General features: G+C 43.1%; 1 protein-coding gene and 1 non-coding gene across 22 annotated transcripts in view; one reads left to right on the plus strand and one right to left on the minus strand.

The window, feature by feature from the left end:
- Positions 1-21,186, minus strand: part of Hdac9 (histone deacetylase 9) — an 862,183-nt gene that overhangs the window by 834,073 nt on the left and 6,924 nt on the right. The window lies entirely within an intron of this gene.
- Positions 16,288-16,419, plus strand: LOC120093437 (small nucleolar RNA SNORA17). Its single transcript, XR_005486497.1, has one exon. It is a non-coding gene; the product is annotated as a small nucleolar RNA SNORA17 (small nucleolar RNA).

Raw genomic sequence — 21,186 nt, forward strand, 5'->3', positions numbered from 1 at the left:
AGCTCTGGCTTTGATAGAAAATGTATGTGTGTGTGTGTGTGTGTGTGTGTGTGTGTGAATACATATATTTGTGTATATATCTGTTATAAATTGTGCTGATAGGAGAGAAATATGGCTACCAGTTCACAAATAATAAAATTCTCTCACTGGTCATTAATAGGACACTTCTTTCTTGAGCTTGGTAACAATTTACAAACACTAGAAGAATGTTTCCACCATGGCATCCAAGGTCCTCTCTATCTGACACAACTTAATGCTACCCTACCATCTTAACTCTGTTACTTTTTCATCTAGAAAATAAGCAGAACAAAATCTCTGATTTAGAGTATGCATCTGTCAAGTGTTCGTAGACATTCTCCTGTGGCTTACTGCACAGTCCAATGTAGAGTCAGTGAACAGAGGCTAGGAAAGAAGCACAACCAGCCCTCAGGCAGACACGAAAGATGGAAATCATAGCAAACTAGGGAGGGCGAGCTTCTAATGTTTACTTTAATTTAATGTATTTAATCGGAAGAGCACAGGTTTTTTGTTTTGCTTGGTTTGGTTTGGCGTTTTTAGTTTTTTGGGGGGTAGGGGGGTTGGGTTTTTTTTTTTATTTTGTTTGTTTGTTTGTTCACAGCTGTCCTTAACAACCAATGTACATGATTTCTCAAAGTTTAAACAGTCAGGTTCCCACAAGCCAGCATAACCCAGACCCATTACAGTCTGTCAAATAAGTCACCTGTACTTATTTGACAGTCACCCGGCTTCACTGTGCCTGCTCTTGCAGCCGGTGCCCACCAGAATCTGCAGTTCTAAAGCTGGGGAGCACAGCATGGCCTTCATTTGACTACCTTGAAATATTCTGAGTGCTTTTCCTTTCCCTCTCTACTATTCCCTCCTTCTTCCCTAACTCCCCATAGTCCCACCATCCTCCTGAAAGGCTTGTGTTATGTTCAGCTCTCTTCCCTGTTCATTTTGCAAACCCAGTCACCAGGGTTTTAGTAAGCAAGTACTCTCCAGTAACCTCCAAATTTCTCTCACTCAGCAGGACACTCTGGTACGCTGAGCTCCAATAATGGATTGCCGACTGCCTTATGAGTTAGCTCCCTTTCTTGTCTTCTTACTAATTAAGTAATTAGTTGGGTCATCATTTATACCTATCTCTCCCTTTAGGCTATTTCACAGACACACGGGACATACTGATTCTTTCTCCCATATTCTCAGAACCCAATGCATTATCCAAGAGAGTAGATGTTCTGGGAACAGATGAAGTCACAAATCAATAATTAGTATGTATTTCAAACACAGAAAGCCTAGAACACAAGTAAATACCCACCAGGGTGTTTTCCTCCTAAAGTCTTCCAATCCTGAAAGGCACCCAGATGCAAACCTTACCAATGGGAGAGAATCCCAAAATGTATCACTTGCTACTACCTACCTCCCTACTTCCTCAGTATCCTTCAAATCTACCTCTTGTTGCTATCACTGTGACTACTACCTCAGCTTATGCTCACATTTGGCTGGACCATACATTAGCCTCCAGAGCCCCTTAGTTCCTGGTTCTCCCCACTCCAAATCAACTACACACTGCTACCAAACATAGTTGGCAAGCTCTGTTTAATAATCTATTAAGACTGCTCTACCTTATATAAATGCTGAAATCTTCACTCCAGAACGTGCAAAGCCTTTGTAGTCATAATGCATCTGGCTACTCAGCCTTAAACACTTGCCCACGAGAGGTCCACACTCCCCATGGTCACCTAGTCTCCTTCACAACTCTGGGCCTCTGTCCATTCACTCTGCCCTGCTTTGACTTCCTTCCTCCTATCACATTGTTATCACAATGCACCCTATATCTTGGTGCTGCGGGCTGTATTTCTGAGCCTGAAGTATGCCTTCCTCTGCATTTTCATAACACTTTGATCAATCCACTACTGTTCTTATTCCCTGCAAGGGTCGCTCCTTTGAACCTCAGTCTTCCCACACAGGATCATAAACTTCTGCCAAGCAGAGACAATGCATAGGAAGACGCTGGCGCTCCTTTTACTGCTATGAAATGACAAACCATTTGTTCTGCAAAGAAAGCAAGCATCCAAGTAGCTGCTCTGCCTTTTAAAGCCACTCACCTTGAAAGTTATCCACTTACTTTAATGACGATGGCATGAATCCAGGAAGAAAAAATTGAAATAAACTTTCTGAATTATCTGGGGGAATGTTTTCATATTATCTCAAGCAATAAACTTAAAATGAAAAAAAAAAAAACCTCCTAAAGAGGCCTGAGATCTAAGAGGAAAAGATACAAAGGGTAACATAATTCTATGTGGAAAATGAAATGTGTAAAAGATTACACAATGGTTGACATGAAGATTCCTGATACACTGTCTCACATGGGCATCTAAGGGGAGACTCTGAAGTATAAGGAAAGTATTGTTTCAAAGGGAAGCACTGGGATTTCAAGCAGGGCGCCAGCCCTTCAGAGATTAAGTGGCAATGCTGTTTCCTTTTGGTTTTGGAGGCCAGGCCTTACACATAGTAAGCAAGTGTCCTAAGACCTAGCTACACTCTCAGTCCATTGGTATTACTTTATAAAGACAGTTACAATACTTAAAAAGGATGGCCATGGCAGACCATCTTCATGTTGACATATAATTATTAGTAAACCATTTGCTCCACTAGAAATAAGAATTCTCAAAAAGTAGTGTGAATAGGTATTCTCTTAAAGAGGAAAGAATCTAGAAAGTAAATGAAACTACTGCACAATATTAGACAATGTAAATGTTTATTTATTGAGAGCCTCTCAGAGTGACTAGTATTTCATTGTTAACTCTCCGAAAAGTCTATCTATACTTGTGTAGTATACTAGGGTTTCTCAATTTCTTGTAGTAACATAATCCTTTTTTTCTGGCTGACATTGGGAGACTACGACCCTATAAATCCTCAGAAAGCTTGTTTAACTCAGGGCTGAAAGTTTCTCAGGGAATCCTGACTTATAATCCCAATTAACAGCCTCAGAAAAGCCAAAGATAAGATTTTGACCTACTCTGACACTTTCATGACTGCTATGATGTAAGTGTCACCCAGAGCTCATGAACTTGGTCTCCAGAGACCAAGACTTGAAGACATGGTGAATGTTTAAGACACGGAGCTAGCAGAAGGCACTTGAGTGATAAAGGCCATGCCCTTGTGTATGGATTAATGAAGGAGTTCTTTTTTTTTTTTTTTTGGTTCTTTTTTTCAGAGCTGGGGACCAAACCCAGGGCCTTGCGCTTCCTAGGCAAGCGCTCTACCACTGAGCTAAATCCCCAACCCCAGGAGTTCTTATCCATATGAGCTGACTGCTTGATCAGGAACTGACCCTGTCTTTGAAGTACCATCCAGACTGCAGGATTCAGCCTGGAGGCTCACATCAGCACATGTTATTTGGACTTTACAGCTGCAGGAACAGTGAACCCAATACTCTTTCCTCTCTAAATCCCAGTTTCGGGGATTTTGTCACAGCATTCCAAATGGAGTGAGACAGCGATTGACCAGAGTTGTTCTTATACCATGTCCTTGAGAAAACCTTACAGTATAAACAGAACTAGTAGCTATGGATAGATTTGTAGCCTCTCCGGGAGACCCCCCCATCAGTTCAAACAGGTCACCTGAGCAGCGTTGGTTCACATCTGTGCTGCCACCAGGACTCTGTTCAGACTCTTCTGGAATTCATTGTTTCCTCATAGGTCCTCTGTTTCTACACGGCTAATGCCTGCCTATTACTTTAAGGTTCATTTCATCCACTTTCCCCGGGTTGTCTTCACTGCCGACTGGCTAAAAATAACCATCCCCATGGTACCTCTCTTGCTTACATGGAACTTAGAAATTCGCTGTTATGTTACACAGAGACCAGATTCACATTGCCCAGGGCAGGAGTGGGCTTTGCACAGGTTAATACCCTGACAGAACAGGCTGGCTGGTATGTTTCTACATAGCAGTCTCAATGTCTGTAAATCTGAGTAACTATCTTAATAAGTTTGAAATAATTTTTAAGTCTTTGAAGTGTTTTCAAGAACATATCTAATTTGACTCTCACCTTTGAAAGAAATGAAATAAGTATACAAGAGAACCTGAACTTCATAAAACCAAGTGCTTCTACAAAGTAATTAGTGTATTCTGCTGCTTAGAATAGCACTATACACAGTAGGTACTTATCTGGGCATAAATCATCATCATCATCGTCATTGTCATCATCATCATTATCCTGAGAAAGGCTAACTTCACTTTTGGTCTTTTTCACAATTTAGCCCTCTTCCTCCAAAGATCACTACCTGTATTTACAGTAGATTCTGTTAATGCCAACCATGCCCCATGCCCATTACCACTTGAACATATGCCCACAGGCTTCCAGCTGCCAACACATTCATTTCTTTGCCCAAAGACTTTCTCTAGACCTGCAGTGCAGAATAGAGGCTCAGGGGATTTATATCCCCTGGAAGCAGTCCTCAAGTATAGCATAACTGGTTTTATGGTTTAAAAAAAAAAAGATCCTAGGTCAGTTGCAGACAGCTCCAAAATGTGGTTTCCATAGCATCTCCAGAATTCCATTTCTCTTGTTCAGAACCATAGCTGATTTAATTACAACCTCCTCCTGTTTTACACTTTGAATACTGTATGTTTAGTTTGCCTTTTGCCTGTAAGCAAATGACCTGTGCTCAATATAATTCTAATAATTGGACCCCAAAAGAAATGCCGTATGATAGAAATGAAATGCCTCTCTGGAAAAATATCAAAGGTAAAAACAGAAGGAATCCTTTCAAAGCAAGGATAATTTCATCTTTCGAAGAGAAAACATCAATCGGCCACTATTTACCACTGCTCAGAAAAACACATACAATGTAGAATTAATGTTAACATAAGAATTTTAATGTGATGATTGCCTGACACAAGAAAGAAACATTGTTTGGAACAGCAAAACACGTATTTAAAAAGTTGTTGGGAAATGTGCTGTTTTAACGTCCACTTTATGCCTTAAGTCTAACCTTTCTCAGGTCCTTACATCACTGATTCTCACAGGGCCAATGCAAAGTCTGTCCTACACAGTTTCAAAGTCAACCAAGAGCTTTCCATTGAGAATGAACTGAAAAGTGAAAAGGAAGGGGGAGGGGAGGAAAGGCTATGGTAAGGAATTCTCAGGCAAGGTAGAGATAGGAAGATACATAGTTACTATTTACCATGATGTGCTGGTTAGGGTTACATTGCCAGGATGAATCACCATTACCAAAGAAACTTGGGGAGGAAAGGGTTTGTTTGGCTTACACTTTCAAGTATCAGCCCTCCACTGTGGGAAGTCAGAGCAAGAACTAAAGCAGTGCAGGAACAGCAAAACCAGGGACCAAAGAGAGCTGCTGCTTGCTGGATTGCTCACCCTGCTTTCTTAAAGAGCCCAGGGCCACCAGCCCAAGGGTAGCACCACACACATCGGTCTGGGCCCTTCCCCCTCAATCACTAGTTAAGAAAATGCCCTACAATGGGATCTTGTGGAGGTATTTTCTTAATTGAGGTTCCCTCCTTCAAATGACTCTAGTTTGTTACAAGTCAACATAAAACCAGCAAGAGAGGCAAGGGATAGCCTCCTAGCCAAGATGAGGGTGGGGAGAAGGACAATATAAAGAATCACCACAGAGTCACCTGGCTGCCTGAGTCGAACCAACCAGCCATATTTTAATTGTAACTTTAAAACTATGAGACATGGCATACACATAGATTCAAATTAAAGGAGCTCCTTTCCAAATTTTTTAGCTGCAGGTTTTACACTTCTCAGCTAATCTCTTCATTTACAGGCTGTTCGGTTTGGTTTCATTCTATTGCCTAGTTCCTTCATCAGATATGGTTTACATGCTTAGGAGTTTACCTTTTAATCTATATAATCCAATGGTTAATAATTATCACAAAGCCAATGTAACTGTAAGTCCTATCTAATACCACAACCTTGCTATTGCTCCCCAAAGAAATCCTATACCCATGCAATCCCAGCCTGCTTCTCCACAGGGACCATTCACGTATGTGGAATCACACAATATGTGGTCTTGAAGACCTAGCCTATTTCATAGGGCATAATGTTTATTCATGAGGCCCATCTACCATCAATATTCCATTCCTATTTATTATGTTCAATAATATCTTCATATGTAGGTGTACCACCTTTTAAAAATCTTTGCAAAGGTGGTGGATATTTGGATTGTTTCTAATGTTTGCTATAACCCATGGCTACAAACATTCATAAAGACATTTCTATCTGAAAACCTATTCTCAATTCCTTTCTCTTGCCCCCCTCCTCTTCCTCCCTCTTTCTCCCTTTCCCTTCCTCTCCCTCTCTCCCTCTCTTTCTGTCTCTCCCTCTCTCTTTCCTCTTCTCTCTCTGTCTCTCCCTCTCTCTTTCCTTTTCTCTTTCTGTCTCTCCCTCTCTCTTTGTCTCTCTTTCTCTTGCTCACTTGCTCTTATTCTCGCTCTCCTAACCCTGGGAATAGATCAGAAGTTCAGAGAGGTCTACTGACTTTTAAAACTGTTTCTCAAAGAATTATGACATTTTTTTATATTAGACAAGTCTCTCTGTAAGTAGTCTGAGGGTGATTAAATAATTCAGTTATAACAAGAGGCATGAAGGTCAGATTCTACCACAAGTCAGAAAGGTAACACAGAAGTAGAAACAGGAAAACAGAACAGGAACTGAAAGGAGGCAGGAAACAGAAACGCCCTCAGAAAGATTTGCAAAAAGTGATGGCTGAGGAAAATGAGTGTGACAGACTTCAATTCCATAAAATATAGGCAATTAGGAAAAACTAAAAATACTCAAGACAAAGCAACAGAGTATGACTGTCACAGAAGCAAAGAAGCTAGAGACTAAAGGGTGCATGCAGCTGTCAGCACCCCTGCCATCATGCTCTGAGGAACACAGGTATAGTGTGGTCAGCTCTCCTCCCAGGCCACAGAAATGAGACTTTACTTGCCATGTCCAGTATTACCAATTGGCTCAACATTCCTTTAAATTTGTGCACAACCCTCAAAACACATGATAGATTTTCCTTCTGCACTACACATGGGAGAGAGGAAAATCTGCCCACTACAGAGCTGGTTAAGAGGGTCCATGAAGCAGATGAGAGAAGAGGCAGCAGAGGAAACTGCCGGCCTCTGGGCTATCCCAGTGGCTGTGATGGCTGTCTTCAGAGAGGAGTGCCACAGACAGTGAAACAGCACAGAGAAGCATTTCACACCGAGACTAAAAGGAGCTAAGAAATATGGGACACTGAAAAATGGAGGAAATATTTGGTATCTGTGAAAAAATAAAATGCAGGAATTATTTAGTTTGCCTTTCTTCCCAAACCTTGATAAATATATATGGGGGGTGGGTGGTAAGCAGGGCTTGAAAGTTTACATCTCTATGGTACATGGTAGTTTTAAATTTAGTTTAAAAATCAACTATCGACATTTTTTAAGCTGCAAAAATGATAGTAACCAGACATATAACTTAGTCTCCACATGACAGATAGCCACAGTAACAATTTAGATGAGACTCCCATCTATTCTGGCAACTCTACTTAAAGCAAAAAGTCATTACCCTGGGCCCAGACCTTTGTAAGAAGCCGGTTGCACCAATGTCCATTGGTCACTGGTCTCCACAGCACAGACTAAGTGTATATCCACAGCATGGACTAAGTGCATATTCACAGCATGGACTAAGTACATATCCACAGCATGGACTAAGTGTATATCCACAGCACAGACTAAGTGTATATCCACATCACAGACTACGTGTATATTCACAGCACGGACTAAGTGCATATCCACAGCATGGACTAAGTGCATATCCACAGCATGGACTAAGTGCATATCCACAGCATGGACTAAGTGCATATCCACATCATGGACTAAGTGCATATCCACAGCATGGACTAGTGTATATCCACAGCATGGACTAAGTGCATATCCACAGCATGGACTAAGTGCATATCCACAGCACAGACTAAGTGCATATCCACAGCACGGACTAAGTGAATATCCACAGCATGGACTAAGTGTATATCCACACCATGGACTAAGTGCATATCCACACCATGGACTAAGTGCATATCCACACCATGGACTAAGTGTATATCTACAACATGGACTAAGTGTATATCCACAGCATGGACTAAGTGTATATCCACACCATGGACTAAGTGTATATCCACAGCATGGACTAAGTGCATATCCACAGCATGGACTAAGTGGATATCCACAGCATGGACTAAGTGGATATCCACAGCATGGACTAAGTGGATATCCACAGCACGGACTAAGTGGATATCCACAGCATGGACTAAGTGGATATCCACAGCATGGACTAAGTGCATATCCACAGCATGGACTAAATTTATATCCACAGCATGGACTAAGTGCATATCCACAGCACAGACTAAGTGCATATCCATAGCACAGACTAAGTTTATATCCCCCATCTAGGAACAGAGAAAGAAGAGAAGATGGCTCTGAATATCTCAGCCCTTTCAAGGCCAACCTGGAAGTCCCACACATCATATCCACGTACTTCCTATGCACAGAATTCTGCCACATGCTGAGATTCCTACCTACAAGAAAGGCTAACAAGTGTCATCCTTAGCCTACAGGAGGTGCTCCTTGCTGACCTAGGAGGCTCTGCATCTGAAGACAATAAGGAAAAAAGCACCGAGAGACAACCTGTGTCTCCCACCAGTGAGGTATTCTCCTATTTGAGATACTATGTTTAAAATTCTATAAATAATTTATATATTGGTTGAGTTTTACGGTAGTATATGAGTCTAACCTTTATGCTCAAATACTGGAAGCAGCAATATAATATCGCCACAAGTTTTGGCATCACAGGGCTGATATTTATTTCAGTGCTGAAGAAAGTGAAAGTTAATTTTAATTTCTTCACATGAAATTATTTGCCTTAGCATTCTAAAGCAACTCTGGTCTTCTTGCCATGCCTAACAACTAGTTTTCAAACGACTACATTAAAAACTCAAATTACAGAATTAAAAAATCATTGACATATTCTCACAGCATATGGAACTGTACCACCTCAAAGGATTCTTTTCCATCCTCACAGTCAATTGTGCCCTTACTGCCAGAAAACTCTCAAAGTAGCAAGATGTGCTCACTACGGCAAGATATGCTCCCGAATTTTGTTGCTTTGCTCTCATATTAGTTCGCAGTGCTATATTTTCTCACTCAAGCATACAAGTGGATTAAAAATAATGTAGTTCACTAGAACAAAGTTCATTACTGCTGAATGTATGAACATTCTAGAGGCCGCTGCATGAACTGTAGAACCCCCATGCAGGATCCATAAAAGATGATCCTATTTAAAACCCAGTAATGCATAAGCTGTTCTATGCTCATTCACATATATTCAAAGCTACTTGGTTTCCTTCAGTTTTTAAACGATGGTATTTTTCTACACTACTATCTTTTTCTTTTTAACCTAATGATGCCTTTTTTATTCACTGCAGGGGTCATGTGTCATGATGTGCGAGTGGGAAGCAGAAGACAACACGTGGAAAAAAGTTCTCTCTTCCTACTACATAGATCCTGGGGACAAACTAAGGTGGTAAGGCGTGGAGGTAAGACTTTGACCCGCAGAGCTATCTCACCAGCCCTGGGAATAGCATCTCACACGCACTTAAAATATATAAATTATTATTCTCCAAGTTAACTTCCTAATCTCGGTGTAGCTTAGGAATAATACCTTACTGAAGATTGTTCGTGGTAGTGAGGGTACTTCGCTCAGGATCAGAAGAGAAAAGTAACCTCCAACCCAACAATAAACACGGTGACCCACAAGTGATGTGCCTGTGTGACATGCTGGTGCAATGGTGGCACAAGTGTTATGGATGCGACCACTCATCCTCTGATTGTATATAAAACCCACTCTACAAGATGGAACCCATGCCTGGTACTGCTTGGGTAGCCAAAAATCTGACACTAGATAGGCCATGGGCCTAGAAGAAAACCAAATACTACCGTTCAGGTAAAGGAACACAGCAGTATAAAATGACTTCCAAAGGCATGCGGCTAGACCCATAGATCAGTGCCTGACTGAACCACCATCAGACAAGCTTCCTCTTGTAGTAGAAACTAGAATAGAAACCCACAACTGGACAGTGTGCAAAGAGTGAGAGATTTCTGGAACACTCAGTCATTAAGTAAGATTTCTTCATCAAAGCCCTTCCCTTAGAGCTCAGAGAACTATGCTGAAGAGAGACAGAAATACAATAAGAGCCAAAGGGGATCGTCATAGGACAGCAAGGAAACAGTGCTTCGAAAACCCTAACACAACAGGATTAATGTACATGTAACCTCACAGAGATGGTGGCAGCCTGCACAGGGCCCAAACAAGTTTAAACCAGATGGGGACCCCAATGCTGAGAGGGGTACTAGACATGAGACTCTACTCTTATTCCAAGGCAATCTCCAATGACGCCTGCTTGTAAAGAACAATCAGTTGTCTCTAATGAAGTTCCACTGGGTATATTAACCACACGTAGGGGTTTGATCCATGCCCAGCAGAAGATGGCCAATACAAAATGACTCAATTGTATTTTTGTAGACACTCTGTCTCATATTGCTTTGTTTGGGTTTTTTTTTCCATATTGGTCTTTTGCTTGCATTGCGTTTATGACTTCCAATTGTGTGTGTGTGTGTGTGTGTGTGTGTGTGTGTGTGTGTGTGTGTGTGTTATTTGTGTTTTATTTTTAATTCTGGTTTGTTTGGAGGATTTTGTGGGGGAGGGTTGCCTATTTTCTAAAGAGAATGAGTAAGAGCAGCATGGCGGTGGGAGAGTGGGGAAGTAAGGAGGAACTGGGAGAGGGGAACCTCGATCAGAGTATATCATATGAAACGAAGTAGTTGTTCAGCAAAATCAGAAATATTTTTTGTTTTCTGTTTGCTTGCCTTTTTATTGTTTGCTTGCTTGTTTCTTTGGGATTGGGGGAGGGAGGGTTGTGGGGTCTTTTGAGATAAGGTTCTTGTGGTACATACCAGGCTGGCTCTGAACTCATGGTCCTCCCACCTAGGTCTCCTCAGAAGTTAGGATTGCAAACATCTGCCAACACTCTCCAGTTATTAAGAATAGTTTTGAATGGAAAGGACTGTGATAAAACAACCATGATACATGAAACCTTCATGCATGCTTATAATTCAAAAGACTCATTAAAGAAAAATTGGAAATGGTTAAAATAGAAACTAGCACAATAAACCATGTTAAATTGAATACTTAAACAGATATATTTGTACAAGAGAGACTGGATCTGCCTTTTTGTTTGAGAAAAGTTTAAGTTGTGAACTAATTACATAAGTCATTGAATACCAGGAAATAATTCTTTAAAATTAAAAATATATAAGATAAACCCTGAGAAATGGGAACCCGAGCATAGGAGAGCCATGGCTTTGCCATCTTATAGATCCCAAACACCAAAGGAATAAATCCAGACTTAGCTTCTCCTGTCGTGAGACACAGGGTCTGAGAATCTAGGGAGAGCAGAGAATCTAAAAATCAACAAAAAGTTTAACCGAAGAAAGAAAGCTGGACAGAGAACGCTGGAGAATTTCAGAGAATCCTCATTAGATATTGAACACGAAGGTGATGAGGGAACACCCCCACCCCGAAAGGCCAGGTAAAGAATCAGAGTGAAGAGTTCAGGGTATGCGGTACAGCAGGGAACTGTGCCTCTCCCTACCAGACACACAGGGAGAAAAAATATCTCATAATTCATGCAGTGTTGGGGACAATGCTTAGAGATGAATCTCAGAAACAAGACTGGAAAGGATCAGACTTGTTTTCTAATCACTAATTTCCTCCCCCCCCAAAAAAAGTGCTCAAGAAAATATACAGGGGCATAAAAATACCAACCAAGCAAATACCATAATGCCTGGTATCCATGAGACATTACTAGACAAGCCTGATGCTTCAAGGCAGTGAGAGCATAGTGCTTCCCTCAGAGGCACTGGGTTCAATCCCCTCCATTGCAGGAAGAAGAGCGAGAGGAAGAAGTTATACAAAGACAGGAAAATAACTCATAAAAACTGGAAGTCAATCTCACAATATTGACCAAGAGTCTAAGAAGACATTAGAATTTGCACTCAGTCATCGAGGTAGTTATTATAAATCCATTAAATACGTTCATATGGATAAACAGAGCTGCAAAGATTTTTTTAAAGCATCCAAATAAAACTCTTACCGATGAAAGTTTACAGTGCTGAGGAGAAGCCAAGTTCCTATGAGTACTGGGAGCAAGCTTGAAGGCGCGGCTATAGAAACTATCCAAGAGAAAGCAGAGGGAACAGGAAGAGAAATAAACACAGTCCCAAGCTTGGTACAACTACAGTCCACGATGGAGATTCAGCAAATAGACCATCCCAAATGGGAAGAAGGAATGACATAAATTTTTCCCCCAAATTTGACGGTGATTACAGAAATCTAAGTACAATCGACCAACATAAGGGGTAATGAAGAACAGCTATAACACAGCAAATAATTCACTTGAAGCCAGTAATAAACACAAAACCTATAGGACACTTAAATAGACGCACTTAACCTATATGTATTACATTTGTCGTAAGTGCATACATACCTACATAATGCATGCAAACATACATACATACATACATACATGCATATGGTATGTAAATATACATGTAAGCATGCATATGAACAAAGACAACTTCCGGTAAAATACTATGCAAATGAGAAGATAGCAAAGTGGCATTTTTTTTAAAAGGCCATTAGAAATTCCATATCAAACAAAAGCAACACAAAAGGAAGCAAAATGAAGATGCTTCCAGACGTACAAACCCTAAAAGTCTTCATCACCATCAGATTGGGCTACAAAACAGGTTTAAAAATAGGACTTTGAGGCACAGGAAGACGACTGAACACACACACCGTGAAGAACACTGCAAATGGGAAGTACGTGGGGAAGCTGGGGAAGCGCAGAAGGCATTTTTACCGCGGAAATGTCTTTAAAATAGTATGCATGTAGTCTTTAAAGTAAGAGGGTGGGTTTTTAAATATTTACAGCTGAATCAATTGTGTATGTATGAGGTACCTGTGTGGAGTACACATTCATGTGTATACACATGCACACGCCTATAGAGGTCAGAGGTTGACATCGGACTTCTTTCCTTACTCACTTTACATCCAGATTGCACCCTCCCCTTCTTCTCCAACCCACCCTAGCATATCAAGGCACATCCACTCCCGCTGAGGCAAGACAAGGCAGCCTAGTTAAGAGAACTGGATCCACAGGCAGGCAACAGAGTCAGGGGTCAGCCCCTGCTCCAGTTGTTGGGGAACTTGCATGAAGACCAAGCTGCATGTCAGCTACATATATGGGGGGAGGCATTGATAGCTCTTCCCCCATATATTGAGAAAGGTTTCATAATTGAACCCAGAGCTTACCTATTCTGATGGACTAGCTAAGCTGCGTGCCCTGCCTCATCAGTGCTGAGCTGACAGAAGTTGCCCTGTCTGCATGGGATTTATGAGATGCTGGAGATCTAAACTGTGTTCCTCATCCTTGGGAAACATGTGTTTCACCCTCTGAGGCCGTCAATCTCCCTGGCCCTGGGGATATGAACAGACTCTCATGGCCCTTCAGTCACCACTTCAAAATCACAAACTCACATCAGAATACTTTAGATTTGAGAATGTATAAAAATTAAGACTATGGCCATTATTCCAAAATGCTATCGTTTTCGACTTCACTCTTCTTGAGAATATAGTAGACGCTCGGTTTATAACATTTGTTTCCATAAACAGAAAGTACAGCTTCAAAGGCCTGTTAGAGTTAGCAGGAAAGTCAGCACAGAAGCTCATGATGTGGCTCTGACTTTACTTGGTAAATAGCAAACACTACTGTTCTGTATAATACTAAACTCAAACATTTGTATTCGTGTGGGTAAATGTTAAGAATGAGGTCAGACAAGGAGATAGGAGATTTTTAAATATATTTATAGCAAACCCTTCCTTTCCCAGCCACTGCAAATGAGCATAGGCCCAAATGCATATCCTGAGGGCTTTTTCAGGGAATTGTTTATCGGGGAGGTTCAGGGGAAAGGTAACAAAGCAGGGTTACTTTTCTCCACCTTCTGAGGCTGGCGAAATAAACAATAGCTTCAAATCTTAACTGTGGACACAGGAGTCTAAAATTCTATAGACAGTCTCTGAGGTTTTCTCTGGGTGTATGAAATCTATTCAGAAGCACATCCGCCAAGTTCTCTCAGCGAGCAGTGGTGTGGTAATGGAAAAGAAAATACAGTGAACTGCATCTTTTTGGGGATGAGGGAAAGTTGGATTTCAAGATGAAAATCCAGTGCACACAAGACTTGGGAGGGAGTGACTCATCCACAAAGCACAGCGTAGAGCCGTTTGTGTGGCGCATCATGAATAGAAATGCTGAGGCCCCATAAAGCCAGAGGGAGCCTAAGTTGGGCTGAACAAAAGGTAAGTCTCTGTGCAGAAATCTGCACATTCCCACTTCTCCATGTAAGACGAGCATGAAAATGCCAACAGGAAACCAAAAGTAATAGAAATTTTTAATATGTCACTACATGTCATCAGAGTCTGCTTCAGTTCATCTGCCTGGTTAGCCTCTATGATAGGTCCAGTGTATGTGAGGAATTAGAGACAGAATATCTGCATGTTCAGTACCAAGGCCAACGTGTGCACGAACGATGATAACCTAAGACCCACGAGTTGTGTGAAAGACACTGGTCATTTGAAAGAAGAAACCGCTACCCTTCTCAACGAGACAGCCTATGGTATTGATTTCGTGTATTTTAGGGAACATCCGTGAAGCTCACTGTGGTGGAATTATTTATGTAGCAACTGAATTCTGATATGTTTAAATTCACTTAATGCTCCTCATTTTCCCTTATAACAGAGAAAGGTCAAAGGGCACAATGGACAAAGAAATCAATATCAGAGGAGGACTCTCCAAAGGTGGCATTTCTAATTAGCCAATTGTAAATGTGTGCAGGATATTAGCAAACACAGTAGATAATCTCAGATATGAGCTAACACAGCACAAACAATGATTTTTGGAGGTAAGGATGGTGGTGGAGGCAGTGGTATTAATGAAAATAATGTATATAATCCAGGTTTAAATGGCTTATTAGGAAAGAAAACGATGAAAATGTAGAGGCTAGCAAAAATAAGGGAACTCAGCTCATTAAGAAGGGGCCACAGAGGGAAAGAGAGGGAAGTAGGGAGGGAGAGACAGAGGGGAAGAGAGGAGGGGGAGAGGGAAAGATAAAGGGAGAGACAGACAGAGAGGAGAGACGAGGAGTAGGAGAGAGGGAAGGAGAGAAGGAAGGAGAGGGAGGCAGACAGACAGACAGAGGAGGAGAGGGTAAGAGAAGAGGGGGAGAGGGAAAATTAGAGGAAGGAACAGAGAAAAGGAGAGGGAGAGGAAGGAGAGAAGGAGAGAGGGGAGGGACAGAAAGAGAAGGAAAGAGGAGGGGGAGAGGGAGAGAGGAAAAGTCAGAGAAGGGGGAGAAAAAAGAGAGAGACAGAGACAGAGACACAGAGACAGAGATAGGGAGGGAGAGAGGGAAAGAGAAAGGGAGGGAAGGAGAGAGAGAGAGAGAGAGAGAGAGAGAGAGAGAGAGAGAGAAACAGACAAAGAGGAGAGAGGGGGACACAGAAAGGTAGACAGACGGACAGAGGAGAGGTGATAAAGCCAGGTTTGGGTAAAGTGGTGAGTAGAGCTGGGCCTCCAGATTAATAAGGATGTGATGGAAATCAGACAGGGCCTGGTGGAAAAGGTCACATGCAATATTGCTGGTCATTTGGGGAAAGAAGGAAAGCAACCTGAGGAAATATAACAGAATTCATCCATCCCATCCAGCAATGACATAATCAAATAACAACAGCCTACCACTGCCAAAAATAAGTCAAAGTATTGACTAAATGAATGAGTGATTCCAAGACAAGACATTATCATTGGGCATGATTGCCCACCAACTTCATGAGACTAATAGTTAAATGAAGTAAACTCAAGTCTCTATCCCCCGCTGGGTAGACTGCTGCTTCTCAGACACACATGGTGACTAGCTATGGTATTGGTAAACATGCATATAGATCTTGATAGGTAGGAAGTCCTACAGAAGAGCATTGATGCCCATAGCTGTTAGCAGGAGAAGTCCAGGGGTGAAGAGATCTAAAGAGCATGCACTGCACCAGTTAGAACATTTACTATCAACATTTCCATGTGAGTCAGCATATTAACTGTTAAGATTACACTAGGACCTACCCCTGGAGGCAATGCAAGTGGGGCTGCTGTGTCACCTGTGCATCAGTAGGTGGCAGAGAAGAGAGAGGCTATGTCTCTGCTCAGTGTTCTGATCTATGAACATCTGAATGTTTAGTAGACTAACATTCCCTGAAAAAGGGGGAGCCTGAGATGACCACGTGTCCAGTTCCAGGGTGCCTGGGCAGGGAACTAGCCTGAGGGTCACTAATGTGGTGTCCCAGGGCCCAGATAGATTTCCAGCCAGAGATTAAAAGAAATAAAAGACTAGAAGCGAGTTTGAAACAAACAACCCTTGCATGGGGCCACTCCTGCAGGCCTGGTGAGGGACAATCACTGGTAGAACACCAGACTGACACCATGGGGCCTGGACAGAGAGCTAGCCCACCAGTCCTGTGCCATGCAGATCTCGGGGGCAGATCATGTCTGAGATGACCCTTGCCCAGTGTCATAATGCACAAGAGGGACATAGCACTCCTGAGACCACTTCTGAGATGACCCCAGACACTTAGAGACCCCATGTGCCACTAAAAAGAGCAAGAAAAATGGAAAAGAAAAACAGAAGGATGGGGGCTCAATGAAGAGAGGCAGAACTGGGGACTCAAGGGTAGGGACGGACAGCCTGATGTGAGTAGCTGGTGATGCCACTAGGAACAATGCTAAGATCCTGCCCTGTGATGCCACTGGGGGTCACTTCTGGGTCCATGACTCTGAAGCAGCATGGGCCTGTTACCATCAAAGGCCAAGTGGGCTAGGCTGCCTTCTGGGGCAAGTTGATGGCTGAGGGCTGTATAAAACTGGCCCACCCCTCACCTGGGCATCATGGGAGAGCTGACCCCACCCCTAGCCAGCTAAGGTACTCAAGAGAGCAGGCTCTGCACATTTCAGGAATTGCTGGTGAGGCAACCCCAAGGATATGAGCAAGGGAGAGCGGCCCTACCATTCCTCTCCTGTTCGGTGGCATGAACAGAGTGATACCCTTCTCACCCCTAACCCTTCACCACCTGGGGCAGACAGGAGGCCTGGCCCTGGGGTCATGAGAGCAGGAAAGCTGTCCCCACCCACTAGCTACAGCACTCAGGAAAGTGGGCTTTGCACCTTGCCCAGGCAGCACAATAGAGCTGACTTCAATAGCAGGGGCCCAGTCAAGCTGCCCAGAGAGTGGGAGTGAAAGAGAGCTTGCCTTACCTTGTTTTTTTTTTTTTGTTTTTTTTTTACTGGATATTTTATTTATTTACATTTCAAATGTTATCCCCTTTCCAGGTTTCCCCTCTGGGAACCCCCTGTCCTGTCCTCCTTCCCCCTGCTTCTATGAGGGTGCTCTCTGTCTGCTGGGTGGTGGCTCAGGTAAGGAAGAGACACCCACCATCTACAGCAAGGAAAGCCAGCCTCAAGAACATGAAAGCAGGAGAAGTGGCCCAAACCCTTGGGACAGTGGCTCTGCATCTCCTCTGGGCGGCAAGGTAGAGCTGGCCCTGCTGCATGGGGGAGGGGGGCTGCTGAGGAGCCAGCCCCAAAGGCTCGAAGAGCAGGGGATCCATTGGTCTGACCAGCTCAGGTATCTCTCAGAGAAGACCCAAATCCAGGGCTCCTAACTGATCCACTACAAACACAGATCTATGAACTACTGGAGCACACGAAAGGGCCAGTCTTACAGACCCAAAACTACACGATCTCCACGACACAGGGCAACCACAGGATATCTGAGAGGAGTCTTGATGAGGTTCTGGTATAGAGCATAGCAGAAGCCAGAGGCCTCGAACCAGACCGATAACTCACTGCAATGAACATCTGCAAGTGAAGATGTGTGGACAGAAGGGTGTACTGTGGGACACACTGTGACACACTACACCTTCCACAGTATGTTTTTTTCCTCTGTTGTGGGGGAGGGTGGAAGGATGAAGGGTGGATAAGAGGGGATGAGAAGATGGATGGAATAATGGTACATGATGTAAAAATTAAAAAGAACCAAGAAACACACACACACACACACACACACACACACACACACACACACGGACACATGGACTACACCAAGCAGTGTTGGCACAGGCCATTAATCCCAGCGCTTGGGAGGCAGAGGCAGTAGAGCTTCATGAATTCAAGGTCAGCCAGGTCTACAGAGCAAGTTCTAGGACAGCCAGGGCTATACAGAGAAACTGCGTCTCAAAATAAATAAATAAAAAAAAAAAAATCAAATCAAATCAAATCCTGCCCTCATGGCGCCACAGAGCGACAAGAAATGAAAGCATATAGACAGCTGGTAGGCCAAACATGATTTGGGCATCAACTGCAAGAAATAAATTCCATGCCGTGAAAGGCAATAAAACTGGGTAATCTGGCCTAGAGAGTTTCAATCTAGCTGATGCCCTCAAGAGAAAGAACATGGTGTAAAATGTGCTCATTAGTAAATTAAGCACAAACCCACGAGTCAAATGTGGAGTTCTTTCTTCATTTTGGGTTTTTATTGAGATGATAATCTAGAGATACTGTAAATCTGTCTTCGCTGACTTCTGAACAAAGTGCTTAGAAGGAATTAGCTCCACAGAGCAGACATTCCTCTGCTTCTATTAGTGTTTGCAGTCACACCGGACGAAGGCCCAATAATAGCTGGGATGGCTCGCCTCTGTAATCTAAGCACAGAGGAAAATGGTTACAGGTTCAAGTACATCATGGGCCACTTAGTGAGTCCCAGGCCGACCAGGGCAAGGCAGTGTATCAGACAAATGCCCACCGATCACAGGAAAGATGTGTTCACTCCTCATTAAAGAGCAAGTATGAGCATCAGCATCCAGCACACTGGTCACACATCACATCTCCACGTGCTTTGCTCTCCCGCCATCTCTGACCACAGTTTGCTCATTGACACAGAATCCAGGATCTCCACAGGGAGAAGAACAATGAAAACTACAGCACATTCGTTCAGTGGGTTGTTTACGGACAGAGTTTTGGTCTCAGATGCATACAGAGTCTGCCAGGGCCTCTAAGTTAATATTTCCTATTTGTTTTAAACCTGCTGCTCCAGGGATATTTTCTGCACCCACACTGATATGAAATGAGAAGCAGAATCTGAGGCACCATCCTGTACCCCCAAACCCAACCCTGGCAAGGTCATTTCAACATGCGCTTACTGCCACAGGACTTGGTCCCGTTTCCTCGCCCTTCATCCGTCCCACTGCTCACATTTAGTGTTTGTTCACTGGGTTTGGGTTTTAATAACTCCTAAAAATCTATAAGCCAAAAGCACTTATAATTTATGTCACCACCTACTCAACGAAAACGTTTAGTGAAGATAACAAGTTCACAGTGTGCAGATAAGTAGTCGAGGCAAAAACCAGCTCGTTCTCCCTGAGGCATTTCGTTTGGAGAGCAAGTGCAACCTCTGACCTTTCCATCAAGGCGTGGTCAGGGAGGGGTCATAGATCTGGAGTGAGCTGTGGAAAAGTGCAGAGGCTACAAGGATGTGTGTAAATTGCCCGGTACATTAAATATATTGCTACACTTCAAAAGTGTGAAAATGCTGCATTCTGAAAAAAAAAAAAAAAAAACAGTTTCTTCATGCAGTCGCTTCTTCAACCACGGGCTTTAAACATTACTACAATTCAATTCCTCAGCCCTCAAGAACCTCAGCTAGGACCACAGAGTACTGCTAGGAGTCTCTGGAGAGAAGATCTAGGTGAGGAGAACCTGCAGTGATCAGAGGATTCATTACGGGGGCAGGGGAGATGGGATGTGCATCGAACCCCTAGGAAAAGCAAACAGGAGCTCAGCTTCCTAAGGGGTGCAGTGTCCCCACAGAGCCATAGAGGAGGAAAAGTCTAATACGGCTACAAAGCAAGGGCCTGATCTCTCTGGTCGGAATACGCATTGTGCATGGAAGCCAAGGGCAGAAACTCGGCTCATGATGGTGTGCTGCTCACCTAACCGTAATCCCAGGAAACTGAGTGGTAGAGCAGGTCTCGGGAATGCACAGCTCCAGCTCAGGAAATAAAACAGTTGGGCTTTTACAAGCCACACTCCTCAGTCTGGCTGCCCCCAACTCTCTAACCGTCAAGCTACTCGCTCACAGCACCCGTCTGACATGCAAGGGCATTAGGTCTGACCTGGGAACAAAACGGTGCCGTGCAGGGAGCCTCAGCCTCCTACAGTTGTATCTCGGTATGAAAAAACAAGACTTACATATGGAAACAAGTTTGTTTCAGAGGTTTTCTGAGTCCTACTTGGATTAGAAGACTGCTGTCCTCTCCAGTTGAGCCGAGGGTAGTTCACAGCTCCTCTTCCCAAACTGCAATGTTGGAGAAAGTTGGCACCTACCCCTGATGAGACAGTCACGGAATGGTCCGCTGGCGCTCACGTGGCCTAACACACTCCAGCTTGAGATACTAAGTTTTAAATGTTTGCAGATTGACTAAAGTATCCAGGAAAACCTTAGAGGCCTCTCATATGTATATAGTACGACTCTGTAAAATTAATAGAAATTAGATGCGATTTCCAGGGTGCCCCCACCAAGCTTGTATCTCACAGGAAAGCAGGAAAGGGATCTGGGCCAATGATTCTGATCAAGGGAACAAGAGCCATTTAAAGAAGAGATTTAAGTACATAAAATAGAAGAAAGGGGCAGAATGTCTATGAATAGAATTCGGAGGCACCGCAGAGTAGAAAGGACGGCCGAGTAATAGAAGAACAAAGGACGAGTATCTCAATAGACTTTTCAAGTAGATCAAAACAGTGGCATCTGAAAAAGCTATAGAAAGAACCCTATGGCCAAAGAGGCGGCGAGAATTCATAATGTCCCCCGATTTAACTCGATAGTGGAAATCTACATACACGGGGTGGGGGTGTGGGAATGGACTCGGAGCTTTTGATTTTAACCAAAATGGAAAGTTCAAATGAAAAG

Source organism: Rattus norvegicus, chromosome 6, assembly GCF_036323735.1.
Source record: "Rattus norvegicus strain BN/NHsdMcwi chromosome 6, GRCr8, whole genome shotgun sequence".
Classification (NCBI taxonomy): domain Eukaryota; kingdom Metazoa; phylum Chordata; class Mammalia; order Rodentia; family Muridae; genus Rattus; species Rattus norvegicus.